Raw genomic sequence first — 18728 nt, 5'->3', positions numbered from 1 at the left:
TGGGCATAAGCAAACAAAATGTGTTTTAATACAGCTAAATGTAAATGCATGTGTATTGAGGAGGCATGGCCTCCCTCGGAGATTGACTGTGAGGAAGCCCAGCCCACCCCACTGGCAGTGGAAGGGTGGGACAGGAAAAGGAAGTATCAGTTGGGTGGGAGCCATCAAGAGAGACAGACACATACTGCCTGTTGCTGAAGCCCGCAGAAGACCCCCACCGTACTGAGGACTGGCCAGAGCTCCCAAGGCCTCCTCCCAACTGAGATGTAAAGGAGCTGCTGGGCTGCTGCCTGAAGACTGTCCAGAGCTCCCAGGGCCACTGGCTGACCGAGACGCCAACAAGCTGCTGGGGCTGCCGCTGACCACTGACCCTGGGGAGACGGAGGACACCCACAGTATGGAGATACCAAACCCGAGGATGTAGGAATTAGCCCAGGGACAGCTGATTGTAGTCTGGCTGCCTGCAGATAGGTCAGTGTATTGTGGCCAGACTCCTCACTGACCCCAGTGGTGGAACACTCCGGCACTGTTAGGGCCCTGTGCTGGGACCCGGTGGAGTCGGGTGGGCCTGGGTTCCACTATCCCCTGCCACCCCACCCCTGGGGTGACAGCCTCCCCTCTGTAGGCCAGGAGTCCTGAACTCTCTACCGTCTGCCAGAGCCAGTATGATAGACCCTTTGCTTGCTCTGCCCTGACTGAAGGTCAGAACCCCTGACTATTTGCTGTCCTGCCCTGACTGCGGGCCTGGGCTCATTGATTCAGTCATAGATTCTAGGACTGGAAGGGACCTCGAGAGGTTATTGAGTCCAATCTCCTGCCATCATGGCCCCCAAATACTGTCTCATAGACCCTTTTGCTGTTCTGCCCAGGCCAGAGCCCCTGACTGTTTGGTGTTCCACCCTGCATAAGGGCCTGGGCTCCTGGACTTTTTACTGTTCTGTCTGGCCTGAGGGCCTGAACACTTGAAGCAGCTAATTCCCCCATGTTGAGATCATCCTTAAAGGTGTGTGCAGCAAGGAGGTGTAACCTCCCATGGTGATTGATGGCAAGGGATAGCCACGCACTCCTACAGCCTACATCTAGGAACAAAGAATGTAGGACATTTTTAAGGATGGGAGATTCTATCCTGGAAAGCAGTGACTCTGAAAAATATTTGGGGATTATGGTGGATAATCAGCTGAATATGAGCTCACAGTATGATGCTATGGCCAAAAGGGATAATACAATCATTGGATGCCTAAACAAGGGAGTCTTGAGTAGGAGTAGAGAGGTTATATGATATTGTTGCAACTGTTGCTGGAACATTGTGTCCAGTTCTCATGTTTACAATTTCAGAAGGATGTTGATAAATTGGAGAGAGTTCAGAGAAGAGACATGAGAATGATTAAAGGCTTAGAAACATGACTTATAGATTCAAAGAGCTCAATCTATTTAGCTTAAGAAGAAGAAGGTTAAGGGGTGACATGATCACAGTCTGTATGAACCTACATGGGGAACAACTATTTGATAATAGTCTCTTCAGTCTAACAGAGAAAGTTATAACAGAACCCAGTGGCTGGAAGCTGAAGTTAAACAGATTCATACTAGAAATAAGGCACATATTTTTAACGGTCATGGTAGTTAATCATTGGAATAATTGACCAAGGGTCATGGTGGATTCTCTATCACTGGAAATTTTTAAATCAAGATTGATTTAAAAGAAAAAGAAAGAAAGAAAGAAAGAAAGATATGCTGTAGTTCAAACTGAATTGTTTTGAGGAAGTTCTTTGGCCTGTGTTGTATTCAATGATCACAATGGTCCTTCTGTCTTTGGAAACGATGAATCTATGAATTTCTGATAAGAGATTTTTTAAAAAAATAATGTATAGAAACCGTTTTCATGAGTGACAGGGCTAATGAGTACCAGTTCTCCATATACTTATGCTGATGTAATTCCTCTTGATTTCAGTGGAGTCACTTCTGACTTACCCCAGTGTAAGAGCAAAGAATCGTGCCTATGGTGTACAATGGTTTTAGACTTGATGCCATGTTTTAATATGGTTTTATTTGAGGCTGTAGTCATACAGAGGTGGTTACAGACATCTCTGCAATTTTTCTATGGGGATAAAGTATATACTTACTTGTATTAATTCATCCATATTTTCCTGCTCATCTTTTTCAGCTACTGCCTCCAGTTTGTGTTAGCCAATATTGTGGCTAACCAGGAACAACCACTGTAAAGGCTTGTTGTATTAACCAGACCTATATGTTCCCTCACACTAGTGTTAAGTCAATGAAGCTCTACTGTACCTGCTACTACAGTCAACAAAATTAACTCACTTTTTTGGTGTGTAGCCACTGATGCATTTAATGCTATCTGCCACATAGCAGGTTTGGGTAGCAGAAAATCAATATCTTTGGGAATAAAGAGTGATACTTCCAAAAGCCCAGCTGCAGAGAAAACATCTGCATTAAAGAAATGAGTAGCAGGATGTCCGTTTATCTAGGCAACATCCCAGGATTGTATCTGTCAGTTTCCAGCAAGATGTAGCAAGTATACATAGAAAATATAAAAGTGAAAGAAGAAGAAGTTTTAGCCTGAGGTTTGTTTGCTTGTTTATTTATTTATGTATTTATTTATTATAGACCTCACTACTAGCAGGATTGAAGTCAAACTATTGCATAAATAAGAGATGCAATGTATAGTTGAACTTGCACTAGCTGTGATGAAATGCAGGTGCACTCTTGAATTGTATATTTTATTTACATTGTACTGCATTTTCTCTTTTGTGAAGAGCTGTCATTCCAGGGGGGGAAATCAATTATGTAGCTACAGTGTATGGTGAAAAGGGGTGCTGTTAGATACTAAGATTCCTCTCCATCAGAAAACTTCTGAACAACATGGGGAAGGGGAACATATTGTGATTTTAAAAACGCCTACGGGATTATGAGGTCAGATGAAATAATTACTGTGAATTTTGATCTAAAGTGGGCTTCATCCACTTTTCCATTAAAATTGCTGTCATCCAAAGAAATGCTTGCTTGCTCTTAGCTTTTTTTTTTTTAAATGCATCACATTAAAAGCTTTCCTTGTTAAATTTTTATGAGTCACTAGTGATGGAATATCAAGGAACAGGATTATAAACTGTGCACCACAAGTGTTTGAGTCAAAAGTTTGTACAGTTATGAAGCCCCAAACATACAAGTACAATCTTGTCTACAATATATAACCCCAGGGTGTATCTTAGATGGGAGTAGGGAGAGAGATATCATTTTGTCTTTCAATGTATAATCATAGAGAGGAATTTCTGAATTTATTCTGAACATTCCCAGTGCACTTTATTTGATAGTTGTCAGCACAGCAGTTTTCCCTCAAACTGGGTTTCCTCCTTAGACTTTTGTAGACTTGTTTTTTTTAAAAATGTTACTTAGGCCTCGTCTACACTGGGAGGGGGGATTGATCTAAGTTATGCAATTTCAGCTACATGAATAACATAACTCAAGTTGACATGCTTAGATCTACTTACCACAGTGTCTTCACTGTGGTAAGTCGACTGCTGAAGCTCCCCTGTCGACTCTGCCTGTGCCTCTCGCTTCGGTGGAGTACCAAAGTCGATGGGAGAGCGCTCAGTGGTCAATGTATCACGTCTTCACTGGACGTGATAAATCAACCCCTGCTAGATCGATCACTCCATATATAAGTGTAGACATGCCCTTACTCTTGGTAATTACTAACAGCAGAATCTTGTATGTGTATTCTATGGAAACCAAGATTCCAGCCCTAGACCTGACCCTGACCTCACAGGAATGCAAACTGTAAGGGGCTGAACCTGAATCCTTGTCCTGAAGCAGCATTGAACCCCTGAATGCATAGCCTAATCCTTGTCTAGTCCTGGATTTTGAGCTGACCACCTGCTCTTTATCCCACGGCAGCTCCTTAGCTAGCATACATAAGAGTAGCTCCATAGACGTCAAAGATGCTTAGCCAGCTGAACTCAGCTGAAGATCTGGCCCCTCATCTCTAATTATTAGCTCACACTCACATTTCAGTCCAAGCTGAAAAGCAAGGAAGGACAAATGCATCATTCCATGTTGTGTTCATTTATTTTAAGAATATGCTGTGTCACCCAAAAATAGTTTACTCGCTATATTTAAAACATCATAACATGTAGATCTGACTAGCTTTCAATATCTATAAAAGGAAACTTAGTCACTCAGCTGTTCTTTAGATCCAAGATTATTTTGGATGGGATTTTATCTTCTGAAACATTACTTTAGAATGTCGTTTATCCCTTATGCATTACTCTCTGGTTTATTATTTTTGTTTTGATGACATATGTCTTCATCTATATAAATATCTTTCATGTCATTTGAAATTTCATGTGATAGTGGGGAGCCAAGTTCTGTGGTGGAGTAAATTGGTGCAGCGCCACAGACTTCAATGGAGCTGAGCCAGTTTGCACTATGACAGAATTTGGCCCTGAAATAATGCAGCTATTTTTTCTACCTTGTTTCTTTTAAAGATCAAAATAAAGAGAACAAAAGGAAAATGTATTGTTCTTACACCAGAAGCTCAATCTTGAGCCCTCTTAAGACAAAGGAAGCTTTATTATTGACTTCAGTACAAGCTGCATTAGGCCTTGAATGGAACTCCATAAGGTGGTGTAACGGGTCGGACTCACCCCTGCGGCGCCTCCTGCTGGTTGCTCTGGGGAATTAGCTCTCTCCAGCGTCCGGAGCGCCCTCTGCAGGCCAGTGATCCACCTGTTTACTATTGGCCCCGAGTCCCTCCCTGGACCCCGGTGCCCTCTTACATGGGGTGCTGCCCTCAGCAATAACCCCTTTCTCTTAGAGTCTCCCCTCCTTGGGGAACCCCCACCCCACTATCCCCACTTCGCCTCAGTAGTGGCTACTGCCCAGTCTCTATCTAGCCCTCGTTCGCTGGGGCAGACTGCAGTATCCAGTACTCATCATCGGCAAAGGGGGTTTGGACCTGCTGCCTTGCCTGCCCCGAGGTTGCCCCCTGCAACCCCCAGTACCTCTTAGCCCTCTACTAGGCCGCAGCCTGGGGCTTTCCAGGCCAGAGCTCCCCAGCTCCTTAGCCTGTCCCCAGCCCTGCTTCACCCTAGGTATCTTGTCTCAGCTCCTAAGCAGCCAGGCCCATCTCTCTCTATAGCCAGAGAGAGACTGTCTGGCTCCTGGCTTCCCTGCCTTCTTATAAGGCCCTGTTGCTCTGTTTGGGGTGTGGCCCCCAGCTGGAGCTACTTCCCCAATCAACTCAGCCTTGAGAGCCACTGCTTTCAAGCCCTGCCAGGCCACTTTTTAAACCCCTTCTCTGCAGGAGCAGGATCCACCCTGCTACACACCTTCCCCCTTAAAACCCCCACCCCAGGGGATCATGGGGCCTTCTGGCCTGTGCGACCCGGAGGTGTCCTGCCAGCCGCGCCTGCTTCTCCTCACTGTCCTTCTGTTTGCAGGCCAGGGCTTCCTTATCCTGGCGGACTTTTTGGAGCTCTGCTAGGGCTGTCTTCCAAGCCTGCTCCGTGGCGTTTAGCTGCGCCCGTAGATCCTGGTCCTCCCGGCAGTCTTCCTGACCCTTCACACTCAGGGTCTGGGTTCCTACCGTCACCTTGTCTACCCCCACCTGGGTCCCGGCCTCCTGCTGGGCCCAGTCCATTTGGGTCTCCTTCCCAATGACCTCCCTGGCGATGGTCTGGGTCTGACCCTCTCGCAGGGTCCCCACCGTCCCAGTTGCGGTCTTCAGCACCTCCCCTGGGTGGCCCACTGGCTGGTCAGCCACTCTCTCGGCTGCCTCCAGCTGTGTTGTCCTCCCCACTAGGGGGCAGTCTTTCCTCAGGTGGCCCCGCTCCTGACAATGCCAACAGGCTCCCCGCCTCGGTGTTGCCCGGGCCCCCTGCTTTTTCCTACTGTCCCTCCCTGGGCCAACCCTTCCTGGGTTGCCCTGGGTCGTGTTCCTCTGGGCCAGGCAGTCCCGCCAAAAGTGGCCCCGCATCCCACAGGCCCAACACACCCGCAGCCGCCTGGGTTCCCTCACCCAGCGTGCCGTCTGAGGGACTGGGTTTTGTCCCAATCTGGGGTGAGGCACCCTGCCCCCAGCCCCATAGGGACAGTCTCGTTTTATGTGCCCACTCCTGGCACAGACATAACAAGTCTTTAGTTCTGCCCTAGGCCTCCTGGCCCTAGAGCCGGGCTCCTTCCTTGGCCCTTGGCGGTCCCTCCTGAACACCTGCCGCAGGAGTTTCCGCATGGCCCGCTGTTCCTCCACCAGCTGGGCCATCTGTCCCTGGAGGGCCCATTGTGCCTCCCGCAGTCCCTGTGGGTCATCAGTCCCCTTCCACTGGGGTGCTGACTCCAAACCCCACCCATGGACAACGCCTGGAGACTCTGCAAAGAAGACCCCAGTATAACAGGGATCCATCACTCCCTGCCTCAGTTTCTCCACCGTCTCAATGTCCAGGCAATAGTCCCATAGTCCTTGCCCTGGCCCCTTGTATCAGGGGCGGACTGCTATGCCCGCATTCTCCACCACGTGTAACGGGTCGGACTCACCCCTGCGGCGCCTCCTGCTGGTTGCTCTGGGGAATTAGCTCTCTCCAGCATCCGGAGCACCCTCTGCAGACCAGTGATCCACCTGTTTACTATTGGCCCCGAGTCCCTCCCTGGACCCCGGTGCCCTCTTACATGGGGTGCTGCCCTCAGCAATAACCCCTTTCTCTTAGGGTCTCCCCTCCTTGGGGAACCCCCACCCCACTATCCCCACTTCGCCTCAGTAGTGGCTACTGCCCAGTCTCTATCTAGCCCCCGTTCGCTGGGGCAGACTGCAGTATCCAGTACTCATCATCGGCAAAGGGGGTTTGGACCTGCTGCCTTGCCTGCCCCGAGGTTGCCCCCTGCAACCCCCAGTACCTCTTAGCCCTCTACTAGGCCGCAGCCTGGGGCTTTCCAGGCCAGAGCTCCCCAGCTCCTTAGCCTGTCCCCAGCCCTGATTCACCCTAGGTACCTTGTCTCAGCTCCTAAGCAGCCAGGCCATCTCTCTCTATAGCCAGAGAGAGACTGTCTGGCTCCTGGCTTCCCTGCCTTCTTATAAAGCCCTGTTGCTCTGTTTGGGGTGTGGCCCCCAGCTGGAGCTACTTCCCCAATCAACTCAGCCTTGAGAGCCACTGCTCTCAAGCCCTGCCAGGCCACTTTTTAAACCCCTTCTCAGCAGGAGCAGGATCCACCCTGCTACAGGTGGTTACTGTGTGCAATTTTTTTCCCCCAGAAAAATGTGTTCATTGTCCTCTGCCTACAATCCAATTGCTCATTGAATCATCTTTGTTTTTCCAATGCAGTCCACAAAGTCACTCTTCATTTTTGTGTCCACCAGAAAAGCCATTTAAAGAAGCCATATGAAATTGTTTAATAAAATACTCTCCCATCTCTCCTACTTGTGCTTCAATAATCACATTGTCTGCCTCTTTGTCACCTTCCTGCTCCAGCCAAATGCACTCCACAAGCAGATGCCTTTGTTCCATTTACATGCAGTAAGGCACACTGACTAACACAGAGCTCACTTCGACTGGTGGTTGTGCCAGTCAGGAGGGGCTACAATTGCCAGTTCCAGGAACATAAAGCAGCTTTCACCCCAAAGTGCAGGTTGGGATGAGTGAAAGCATTTTGAATGGCATTTATTATTAACTATGCTGTAGAAATTAAGACCGGTTTATACTCTACGTAAAAAGAAAGAAACAACAAATTGACACACTCTCCCGAACAGAATATGATGCCAGGTCAGTTCATGTTATTCAATTTTTTTCTATTAAAACAGGCTCAGAATTTGTTTGTTTTTCTGAGCTGTTTCCTTTGTCCCAGTAACAACCACAGATCAATTATGCCCTTCTTCTACAAAACCTTACATATGTGCATAACTTTACATACATTAGGTAGTTTCACTGAGTTCACTGGTAGTACACAAAGTTACATATGTAAATATAACCCTATTTGATAAGATGCCTCTTTGTCTCCCTCTAGTGGTTAGAGCATATATAGAGGCTTGTTTCAAAGCTAATGCACCTGTTTCTCTAGCTCAGTAGAGTCTCATATTTTTAGATAAAGAAATCTCAGTCTCCGTCCCTGCCAACAATTCAGAGAGGGGTATGACAGAAAGTTATCTGCATGTGAATATTTGCAGGTCTGGGGCCTTAGTTTCTTCTTTTAAACAGGATTTATTTCCCTTCTTAACTGAATTGAACTTAATAATATAAGGGTGATGTTATGGCACGCAGTGGTGTAGACAAAGAAAGTTTTTTTTCACCTCTCATAAAGCCAGTCATAAGTTTTCAAAATTTGTTATATTATAACTAGTGAGAATTACCATCTGACTTCCACCACTGGTCCTCCAGGACCATCTTTCTTCCTGCTTCATCTGACACAGGTCACCACTATGCTTTAGTGATCCGACAGGACAAAACTGAGAAAACCATTCCTATCCATAGCTGAGGATATAAGAGTGTTGCAATACCTGCCCATCTTTAGAATGTTCTGTTAACTGGACAGTGCTCTCCTCAGTAGTCATCTGAAACCAAACAACTTACATCAGCCTTTGAGGGTAAACTAATACAGTAGCTTCTTTGCTCCCAGAGGCTCTTATTTCCCAAAGCAGCTTACAGTTTTTATCCTGAAACCTTTGCCATCCACTCACTGTGAGAACAATTTATCGTAAATTGCAGCAAAATCCTCTCAAAAGGACAAAAAATAAAGTTCCACTGACTTCACTCTAATCCAAAATTGTCCCAGTAACATCTACAACATTTACAGCAGCAGTAATTTTGCTAAACAGAGATCATAAATTAGACTGCATATGAAGTATAATGCTATATAAAATTCAATTACTTTAGTGGTCCATTCTCTGATGAGCCTAAATGTTTCATGGGAACACAAGAATTCAAAACTGAACAACTGATCACTCAATTTAAATAAAAGATATGCTCATATCTACATAAAAATGGCCAGACTGAGTAAGACCAATTGTCGTCTGGCAGTGGCCAATGCTAGGTGGAACGAACAAAACAAGGAAATTATTGAGTGCTCTATCACCTGTCATCCAGTACCAGCTTCTGGTAGTCAAAGGTTCAGAGACACCCAGACCATGAGGTTGCGCCCCTGGTCATCTTGCTAATAGCCATTGATGAAACTTTCTAATTACTTACTGAACCCAGTTATACTTTTGGCCTTCACAACATCCCCTGGTAAGACATTCCACAGGTTGACTCTGCGAAGTGTAAATAAATGCTTCCTTTTGTTGGTTTTAAACCTGCTACGTATTAATTTCCCCTGTTTCTTATGTTATGTTAAGGGGTGACTAACACTTCCCTATTCACTTGTTCCACACCATTCATGATTTTATAGACTTCTATCATATCTCCCCTCAGTCATCTCTTTTTTAAACTGAACAGTACCAGTATTTTTAATCTCTCCTCCTATGGAAGATATTCCATACTCTAATCACTTTTGTTGCCCTTCTCTGAACTTTTCCAATTCTAATATATCTTTTATGAGATGGAGGTGAACAGAATTGCATACAGTATTAAAGGTGTGGGCACAGCATGGATTTATATAATGGCATTATATTATTCTGTGCCTTATCTATCCCTTTCCTAATGTTTCCTAATATTTTGGGGGGTTTTAGACTGCCAAAGCACACTGAGCAGATGTTTTCAGAGAACTATCCACAATGACTCCAAGATCTTTCTTGAATGGCAACAGCTAATTTAGACTCCATTTTGTATGTATAGTTGGGATTAAGTTTTCTAATGTGCATTACTTTGCATTTATCAATACTGAATTGCATCTGCCATTTTGTTGCCCAGTCACCCAGTTTTGTGAGATCCCTTTTCAACTTCTCACAGTCACCTTTGTACTTAACTATCTTGAGCACTGTATATACTCGTTCATTAGCCCGTTCGTTTATAAACCAACCCCCCAAAATGGATAGGTAAACATAGCAAAAATTGTATGACCCTTTCATAAGACAACCCTATATTTCAGGGGTTGGAAAACTTTGGCTCCCAGCCCATCAGGGTAAGCCCCTGGTGGGTTGGGATGTTTTGTTTACTTGCAGCATTTGCAGACATGGAGCCCCTCAGCTCCCTGTGGCCACGATTCACCATTCCCAGCCAAGCTGAGGGAAGTGGCGCCACTTCCTGCAGCTCCCATTGGTTGGGAACGGTGAACCACGGCCACAGGGAGCTGAGGGGCTCCAAGCCTGCAGACGCTCCAGGTAAACAAAATGACAATGTATTAGATATCAGTTCAATGATTCCATAGAGTTTAAAATCACCAAATTTTGGTGTAGACCCATTTATAAGCTGACCCCCACTCTTTGATGTGTCACTTTTTTACCAAAAATAATCAGCTTAGAAATGAATATATATGGTAATTTAATATCATCTGCAAAGTTTGCCACCTCTCTGTTTAACCCCCTTTTTCAGATCATTTATGACTATGTTGAACAGTACTGGTCAGGTACAGATCCTTGGGGGAATCTTACTATTTACCACTTTGCATTATGAAAACTGACCATTTATTCCTACCCTTTGTTTCCTTTCTTTTAACCAGTTACTGACACATGAGGGGACCTTCCATCTTATCCCATGACTGCTTACTTTGCTAAAGAGCCTCTGGTGTGGAACCTTATCAAAGGCTTTCTGAAAGTCCAAGTACACTATGTCCACTGGATCACCCTTGTCCATATGATTTTTGACATCCTCAAAGAATTCTAGCAGATTGGTGAGGCATGATTTTCCTTTACAAAAACTATGCTGACTTTCCCCAACAAAATGTGTTCATCTATGTGTCTGATAATTCTGTTCTTTCCTTTGGTTTCAACCAATTTCCCTGGTACTGAAGTTAGGCTTACTTGCCTATAATTGCCAGGATTGCCTCCTGAGCTTTTTTTTTTTCTTTAAAGAAATCAGCATTACATTAGCTATCCTCCAGCTATCTGGTACAGAGGCTGATTTAAGTGTTAGGTTACATAGCACAGTTAGTAGTTCTGCAATTTCACATTTGAGTTCATTCAGAACTCTTGGGTGAATACCATTTGGTCTTTGGGATTTATTATTGTTTAATTTATCAATTTATTTCAAAATCTTTTCTGGTGACACCTCAATCTGGGACAATTCCTCAGATCTGTCACCTAAAAAAATTGGCTCAAGTGTGGGAATCTCTCTCACATCCTCTGCAGTTAAGACTGATGCAAAGATTTCATTTAGCTTCCCTGCAATGCCTTGTCTGCCTTGACTGCTCCTTTAGCACCTTGCTCATCCAATGTCCCCACTGATTGTTTGGCAGGCTTCTTGCTTCTGACATACTGAAAAATACATTTTGCTGTTAGTTTTTATGTGTTTTGCTAGTTGCTTTTCAAATTCTTTTTGGCCTGCCTAATTATATTTTTACAGTTGACTTGCCAGAGTTTATGCACCTTTCTATTTTTTTTTAGTAGAATTTGATTTCCAGTTTTTAAAGGATGCCTTTTTGCCTCTAACCACCTTTTTAACTCTGCTGTTTAGCCACAGTGGCATTCTTTGGTCCTCTTACTGTTAGTTTTTTATTTAGTTTGAGCCTCCATTGTTTTAAATAGTTTCCTTGCAGCTTGCAGGCATTTCACTCTCATGACTGTTCCTTTTAATTTCCATTTAACTGGCTTCCTCATTTTTGTATAGTTCCTCTTTTTGAAGATAAATGCTACTGTGGTAAATTTCTTTTGTATTTTCCCCCATTCAAGGATATTAAATTTAATTACATTATGGTTGTGATTACTGAGAGGTTCAGCTATATTCACCTCTTGGACCAGATCTTGTGCATCACTTAGTACTAAAGCAAGAATTGCTTCTCCCCCTGTGGTTTCTAGCACTAGCTGCTCCAAGAAGCAGTCATTAATGGTGTCTGGAAATTTGATCTCTGCATTTCATCCTGAGGTGATGTGACATACCAGGCTACAATCCAGTAGCTGTGTCACCCATGCCCTGTAACCTGGGGTGCCCTTAAAAATGTTTTTCTGCTCACAAACAGTCTCCAGCATGTAAGTCACTTCCAGATATGTCTGTGTGTGCTGCAGCCAACAAATCACACCTTGGCTCTTACCATCCTTAACGTTGGTTACCCCAACACACTCCTAGCCTCAGATTGTCCCCTAGAACTGTATATCGTGTACTGCCCAGCCCTCTCCTGGACACTGAAAATATATTGAGTCCATTATTCCTCAAGGGAATAACATGCACACAGGTTGTTGCCCCAAATGGAGTTACCCAGATATTTCAGTTTGAACACACTGGATTAGATAAAACAAGTTTATTAACTACAAAGAGAGATTTCCAGTGAACACAAGCAATAAAGCATAAAAGTAAAAAATGGTTACAAGAAAAATAAAGATAAGATATTTACTAATGTCTAACTTAACAGGCTATATTAGATTTAAGCAAAGTTTCTCACACTATGCTCTAGCAGATTACTGACCAAACTCAGGTCAGGACCCCACCCTCAGAGTCCAACGACTGCGTGCTTTGTGTCTTCAGCTGCAGTGAATGTGATGGGCAGAGACTGGGTCGGGGAGGCCATTGAGCTGTTTGTCCCTCCTTTTTATAGTGTCAGTCTCCCTCTTGAAAAACATTTCCACTTGAGACCCAGGAGCAAAAAAGTCTATTTCCTGCTGTTTCACCTTTTTGAATTTCCTTTGTTTTCCCTTCTTGCTTGATGACTTTATACTGCTTAAATGCAAATTAAGCAGAGCAAACACTCCTTTGTTTAGAACAGACCTGTTTGCCATCTTTGTTTGGGCAGGGATGTGGAGTTTGGAACATGTGTTAAAAACACCATACAGGAAATCTCATAGTTTCACATACAATGTTGCCACACATATTTTATAAGGGCAATACTGACCTGTAAATTATGAGTTTTCAAATGATACCTTACAAGGCATACTTTATACAAGCACTATTACAATAGTGTGTAGTGTGTGAAGAGAGGGATATATTCTGTCAAAGGTGATGTACCCAGACAATATGGGGATAGTTGAAATCCCCATTATTACTGGATTTTCTGTTTTTCTAGCCTCTCTAATCTATCTGAGCATTTCATAGTCACCATCACCATTCTGGTCAGATGGTCAGTAGTATAATTCTACTGGTATACTCTTATTATTCAAGCATGGAATTTCTCTCCATAAAGATTCTATGGTACAGGTTGATTCATGTAAATATTTTATTGTATGTTCTTAATTGGAGTGATCGCCAAATTTAAATAAAAGGCTGAACATCTGCTCATTTCTAGGACAATGGAATTTTAATTTGAAATTAAAGTCAATTTGAAAATGAAGTATTCCAACTCAAAACCTAGTTAAAAACAATTGTGGTTGAATGTATGTTTCTATGGAGCTTAGCCAAACTGAACATACAATTTTACATTTTCTTTATGACAATCTGAAACCTTAAAAAAAATGTTAGAATGTCTAGAAATGAACAATACCTCACTGCTACAGAATCCTTCACTCACTATCATCCCAGCTGACTTTACTCCACTGAAATATTCTTTCAGCTTTAACTTTTTAAAACAAAGCTTTTGTCTGTATATTTCCTAATTTTTTGAACAAGCACCAAAAGTTAAAAATGGAATGGTGGATGAAATCCAGTAGAGGGAAGCCATGCTCTGATGAATCTTGTAAAGCCAATCAAAGTAGAGCTTCCCTCCTGTAGACTTAAGCAAATCTATAAGAAATGTGTGGGGAAGGAGTGATACCTGGTTGGATAAGGGGGCAGTGGAGATGGGTAGAGCCTTTTATCTACTCTGAAATCTTTGAAATGCTTAAACATTTGTATCCAGGGATGTTTAAGCATTTAAATTTTAAGATAGATACAAGGTTCTACCTTTCCCTGACACTCTTAATGTCCTCTGTCCATTGTACCTCCAGGGCTGGTGCAAGGATGTTTCATGCCCTAGGCGAAACTTCCACCTTGCGCCCTTGCCCCCTGCACCCCTGCCCTGAGGCGCCCCCCCTGGGCAGCTCCCCCCCTCCACCCTGAAGTGCCACCCCTTGCAGCAGCTTCCTCCCACACCCGAGCTCACCCCTGCTCTGCCCACTAGCACGAGCACCCCGAGCATGCAGTGGCTGCTTCACTTCTCCCGCCTCCCAGGCTTGTGGCGCCTAAGCTGATTGGCACCGCAAGCCTGGGAGGCAGGAGAAGTGAAGCAGCCATGGCCTGCTCGAGGAGGAGCAGGGCAGGGGTGAGCTGGGGCGGGGAGTTCCCCTGCGTGCCGTCCCCCGCACTTGCTGCAGGCGGCCCTCCCTGCGCTCCCCTGCCCCAGCTCCCTCTGCCTAAATGCCGGCGGTGACCAGGGCGGCCGAAGATCCGGCCACTGCAGTCACTGCCGAAGAAAATGGCGCCCCCCAAATGCCAGGCGGTCGCCTAAATGGTTGCACTGGCCTTGTGTACCTCTCGTCTATGAACCCCAGTTCCCTGCATTAATTATCCATGACTTTCCCAAACCTTGGCATCTTTCCTCCAGACTCTCCTTCTCAGCTCCTTGGTGTGGCCAAGGGAAGGGAGCACTGCTACACTCTGGTGATCTCCATCTGTCACAATGGCACTGATCTACAACCTTAGCAGCATTAACATATATTCTGGGTTGAGATGCACAGTGGCTAGGGACTTGTCTAAACAGCCTTGCTGTGTGCACTACAGGGGTATGAATTGCAGCACGCAGTAAAGTGTTCTGCTGTAACTGTTCCATGTAGATCCTGCTAGTGCAAACTAAAAGGTTCACATTAATGTAGTCCTCTTTGAAATGAGAGTACATTCATGTAAACTAGGTACCTTTTAGTTCATACAAGCAGGATTTACATGGAGCAGTTATAGCACAGTACTTCAGCGCCTGCTGAAATTCACACCCCTATAGTCTGCATTGTGGGGCTGTGAAGACAAGCCCTAAAATGGGTAATCTGCTATGTGTCCATGGGAGAAGTATGAGGCTGTAGTTTAGGAATTGTGTTATAAGTGCAAGGTACATTAATGTTGCATGGGTTGTGTTTCTTCATCTGTTTGGAAGCAAAAGGGAGTTTCTTGTGGAGGTGCAATGGCCATGGTTGAAGTGATGTGATTATTATTTGTATTATCATAGGGCCTAAGAGCCCAGTCATGGATAAGGACCCCATTGTGCTAGGTGCTGTATAAATACAGAATAAAAATAGAGCCCTTGCCCCCAAAGAGTTTACAATCTAAGTAAGTACTTTGGAGCAGTGTGGATGAGAAGGTACAATTAAAAAATATCCTTTAACTGCGTTAATGACTTTTTGGGTCAGTTTTGCCCTTAAGCAACTTGAACTGGCTTTAAATGAAGTTTGTTTATGGGACTATTGTTTACTGTGCATCTTAGCTTTAAAGTCACACTTCTTTTTTAAAGATTTATAATACAGTATATTTTAATACGCGCTCACACACACTTGTGGGTTTTCCGTGACATGCCTGGATCCATAACAAAATATTTTGTTCATGTTATCTTAAATTCATTTGAGAACCCAGTGTTATCTTGTTCCTTAAGCCTGTAATACAGCACTATGTCTATAGAATGTATAAACCTACTCCAGGATTACCCTGAAACTACTGAAGATGCTTTCGCACTAAAGATCAACCCTGCAAATATACAGTTGTTCAAACTGGTTGAATTAAAAAAAAAGTAAACTATATTCACCAATACAGGACAAATTTCACATATTGCTGCTATCCAGGGTATTATACTACTAGATATTCACAAATATTCGTATGACAGATGAACATGAAAATGTTCAAGAAAAACAAAACATCGCAGCTTTGTACCAAGAATGCATTATTTGCTATTCAATTTGCTATTCATCACTCATAATTCTTCTCTTAAAATGCTTCAATCATCCAATTAATCATACTTATCTCTTATACAGCACTCTTCATCTGCAGATCTCAATGATTTCTATATGTAACATGATAGCTAAAATTCAGAAATGGGTAATCAAATCAGATGGGCTCACTTAAAATTTACCCAGTGAAAATCAGACCTTTAATAATAAGGACCGTGTTTCATTTTTCTCCATGTAAAGTTATATACTGTAGTATTCACTTATAAAAATCAAGGATTTATTGGGACACTGCAAGTAACAATTCCAGCATACACAGGCAAGAATAAAACTTCCTACCAGACTTCCCATCTCTTGTTCAGATTCAATAACATAAGATCAAAACAATACAGCAATTGAGCACTAAGATAAAGACACATTACTATCTATTGGTGGAGGTGCTGGATTATTTTAATATTTATAATAACAAAAACTCCATACTCTGTTCCATTTGTTTATAGCACAGAAATCACTTACTTTTTTTTCTTTTCTTTAAGGACGTCATCTTATGATGCAGTCAAAGTACAATATCAGAGAGAAAAGAAAATCTCTCTCTCTCTCTTGGTTGTGATATACTGTGTATTATGATATCAGCCACAAAATCAAGTTTCGTGTCACAAAAATGGAGGGACTGCTAGAAATTTAGCCAAATTTAGTTGAAGGTAGGAGTTGGTTAAAGCGGATTTAGAGAACAATAGAGAGATTGTGATATAGAGATAGACAGATATTAGAGATTAGAGGCAGAAAGATAAGAGATTAGATAGAAAGGGATAGGGATAGATAGACAGAGATTAGAGACTAGAATATTTTTCTTTAGGGAAGACATGAAAACAGCACAAGTAAATAAACAGCAAAACTCTGGCTCATTTAAAATTAGAATCATGTCTAGGGAACATTGAACCTCCTGGAGTTTAAGGTTTTGTAAAACTCGTGAATTATTTCTTGGTTTGCAAAACTAGTTGGAATCTGCAAACTCTCTATTTCTACAATTTAAGTGAAGTGGGCTGGAACCTTCATGAATGGATTGAATTAAATGGAACTACACTGATTTATACCAGCTGATGATCTAACTGATAGTATATTTTCAAGGAAGAGTCCATTTACTTTTTTAAACTAAAAAGGATTTCCTACCTAAAAGAAACTGTCCAACTGTTCATTAGGATCAAAAGAAGCCCTGTAATCTAATGTAGTCTGGCACAAGTGGTGTCTTGTCTACGGTTCATATACGGTACCTATTTTTTTTAAGTAGAAGTTTCTTCTCACTCCTTTTCCATTCCCTTTTTAACAGCCTCCCTGTATTGGTTTTTTACTCTGCATGCTTTTTGTTTCACTTTCCCACTTTTTTCACTACAGTTTTTCACACTGCCCCATTCACCTTCTTTTTCCACAGATTGTCCTAAGTACAATGCTAACACAATGCTGGAGCTCTGAGTCAAACATTTGAACTCACAGTGCATTCAAAGGGCTTCAGAATTAGGCAAAATTATTTCCCTTATCTCTAATAGTCCATATGGAGAGTCTCAGTCACTCTGGAGCATGCACAACCTCCCAGCTTCTTTGGTACAGATCCTCAGCGGGTGTGAATCAGTATTGCTTCGAAGAAGCCAATTGAGCTACACCAATTTACACCAGCTGAGAATCTGGCCCTTTATTATAATTCATTTTACTCTTTTTTCCCCCTTCGTGAACTGGGATTTAATGCTCATGAAAGTGCCAGATTGTCAGCCCTGGTATCTAGTATTTGTGCACAGAGCAAGTTCTGCTTGCCCATTCTGCCCAGCAATGTGTCTCAGCCATATTCTGGAGGAGTTATGTTTCAGGCCATTTACCCTTATCTGGTGTCTATGTACAGTTCAGACATTTGGAACTGTAGTGAAAATTCTTCCTACTTGTTCTCAGATCCATCCACTCCTGGAACCATTTGTCTTATTAAGGCAAGGACAGCTTGTTTTTAACACTACATAATCTATAACTCTAACACAATAGAAAGACCGATATGGCTTGGGACCTGGTTATATTAAGGATCACTTGTTTCCCTGTGTGGTGTTATAACAGCTGAGGTCACATATGATTCATATGTTTGTGAACTGGAGACTGTTTTTTATCACTTGAGAGTTTCTGGCCATGGAGCTCACTTCATCTGGAAATCAACCAGAATCTTTGTTTATTTACCTTCAACAATAGTTGCTGGAGGGTGTGGGAGAAGGAATGGGCAATGTTTGTCCTGCCTATTATGAGCAATTACATTAATATTTAATTATACTTGTTATCCTCCATATTGTGAGCCCATTGTGAGCAATTAAATGTGATATATATTTAATTCACATCGGCTGGATGAAAACTTTGTAGCAAATAATGTATTCAATGAATTTCACCCCCATTTCTGTTTGTGAATTGTTGTAAACATCGAGTATCAGAGGGGTAGCAGTGTTAGTCTGGATCTGTAAAAGCAGCAAAGAGTCCTGTGGTACCTTATAGACATCAACGTTCTTGAATTTGCTCATTGTGCATAATCATTTAAGTGTGAAATCTTTGGTCTGTAGCTTGTTGGTGATCAGTTCATCCTGAATATTAGAAATTCTAAACTCAAGCTGTTTTCACTGGAGGCATGAATCCCCGAGTATGTTTTTCTTCCTCAGTTAGATGAGCCTGTGAGAGTGTGAACTGTGATATGGGGAGGAGAAAAAATAACATATGTATTGACTCCAGTTAACCACTCTTCTCAGAGGCTGCTAGGAGTGGGAGGAGTCTGAGGGACTTTATAAACTAGACCAAGCTCATTCCACAGACAGAGAAGAGGAACAGAGACAACACCCAAGAAGACTGG

This window comes from Mauremys mutica, chromosome 2 (genome assembly GCF_020497125.1).
Source record: "Mauremys mutica isolate MM-2020 ecotype Southern chromosome 2, ASM2049712v1, whole genome shotgun sequence".
NCBI classification, from domain to species: domain Eukaryota; kingdom Metazoa; phylum Chordata; order Testudines; family Geoemydidae; genus Mauremys; species Mauremys mutica.
Note: the sequence above shows the minus strand (reverse complement) of the source record.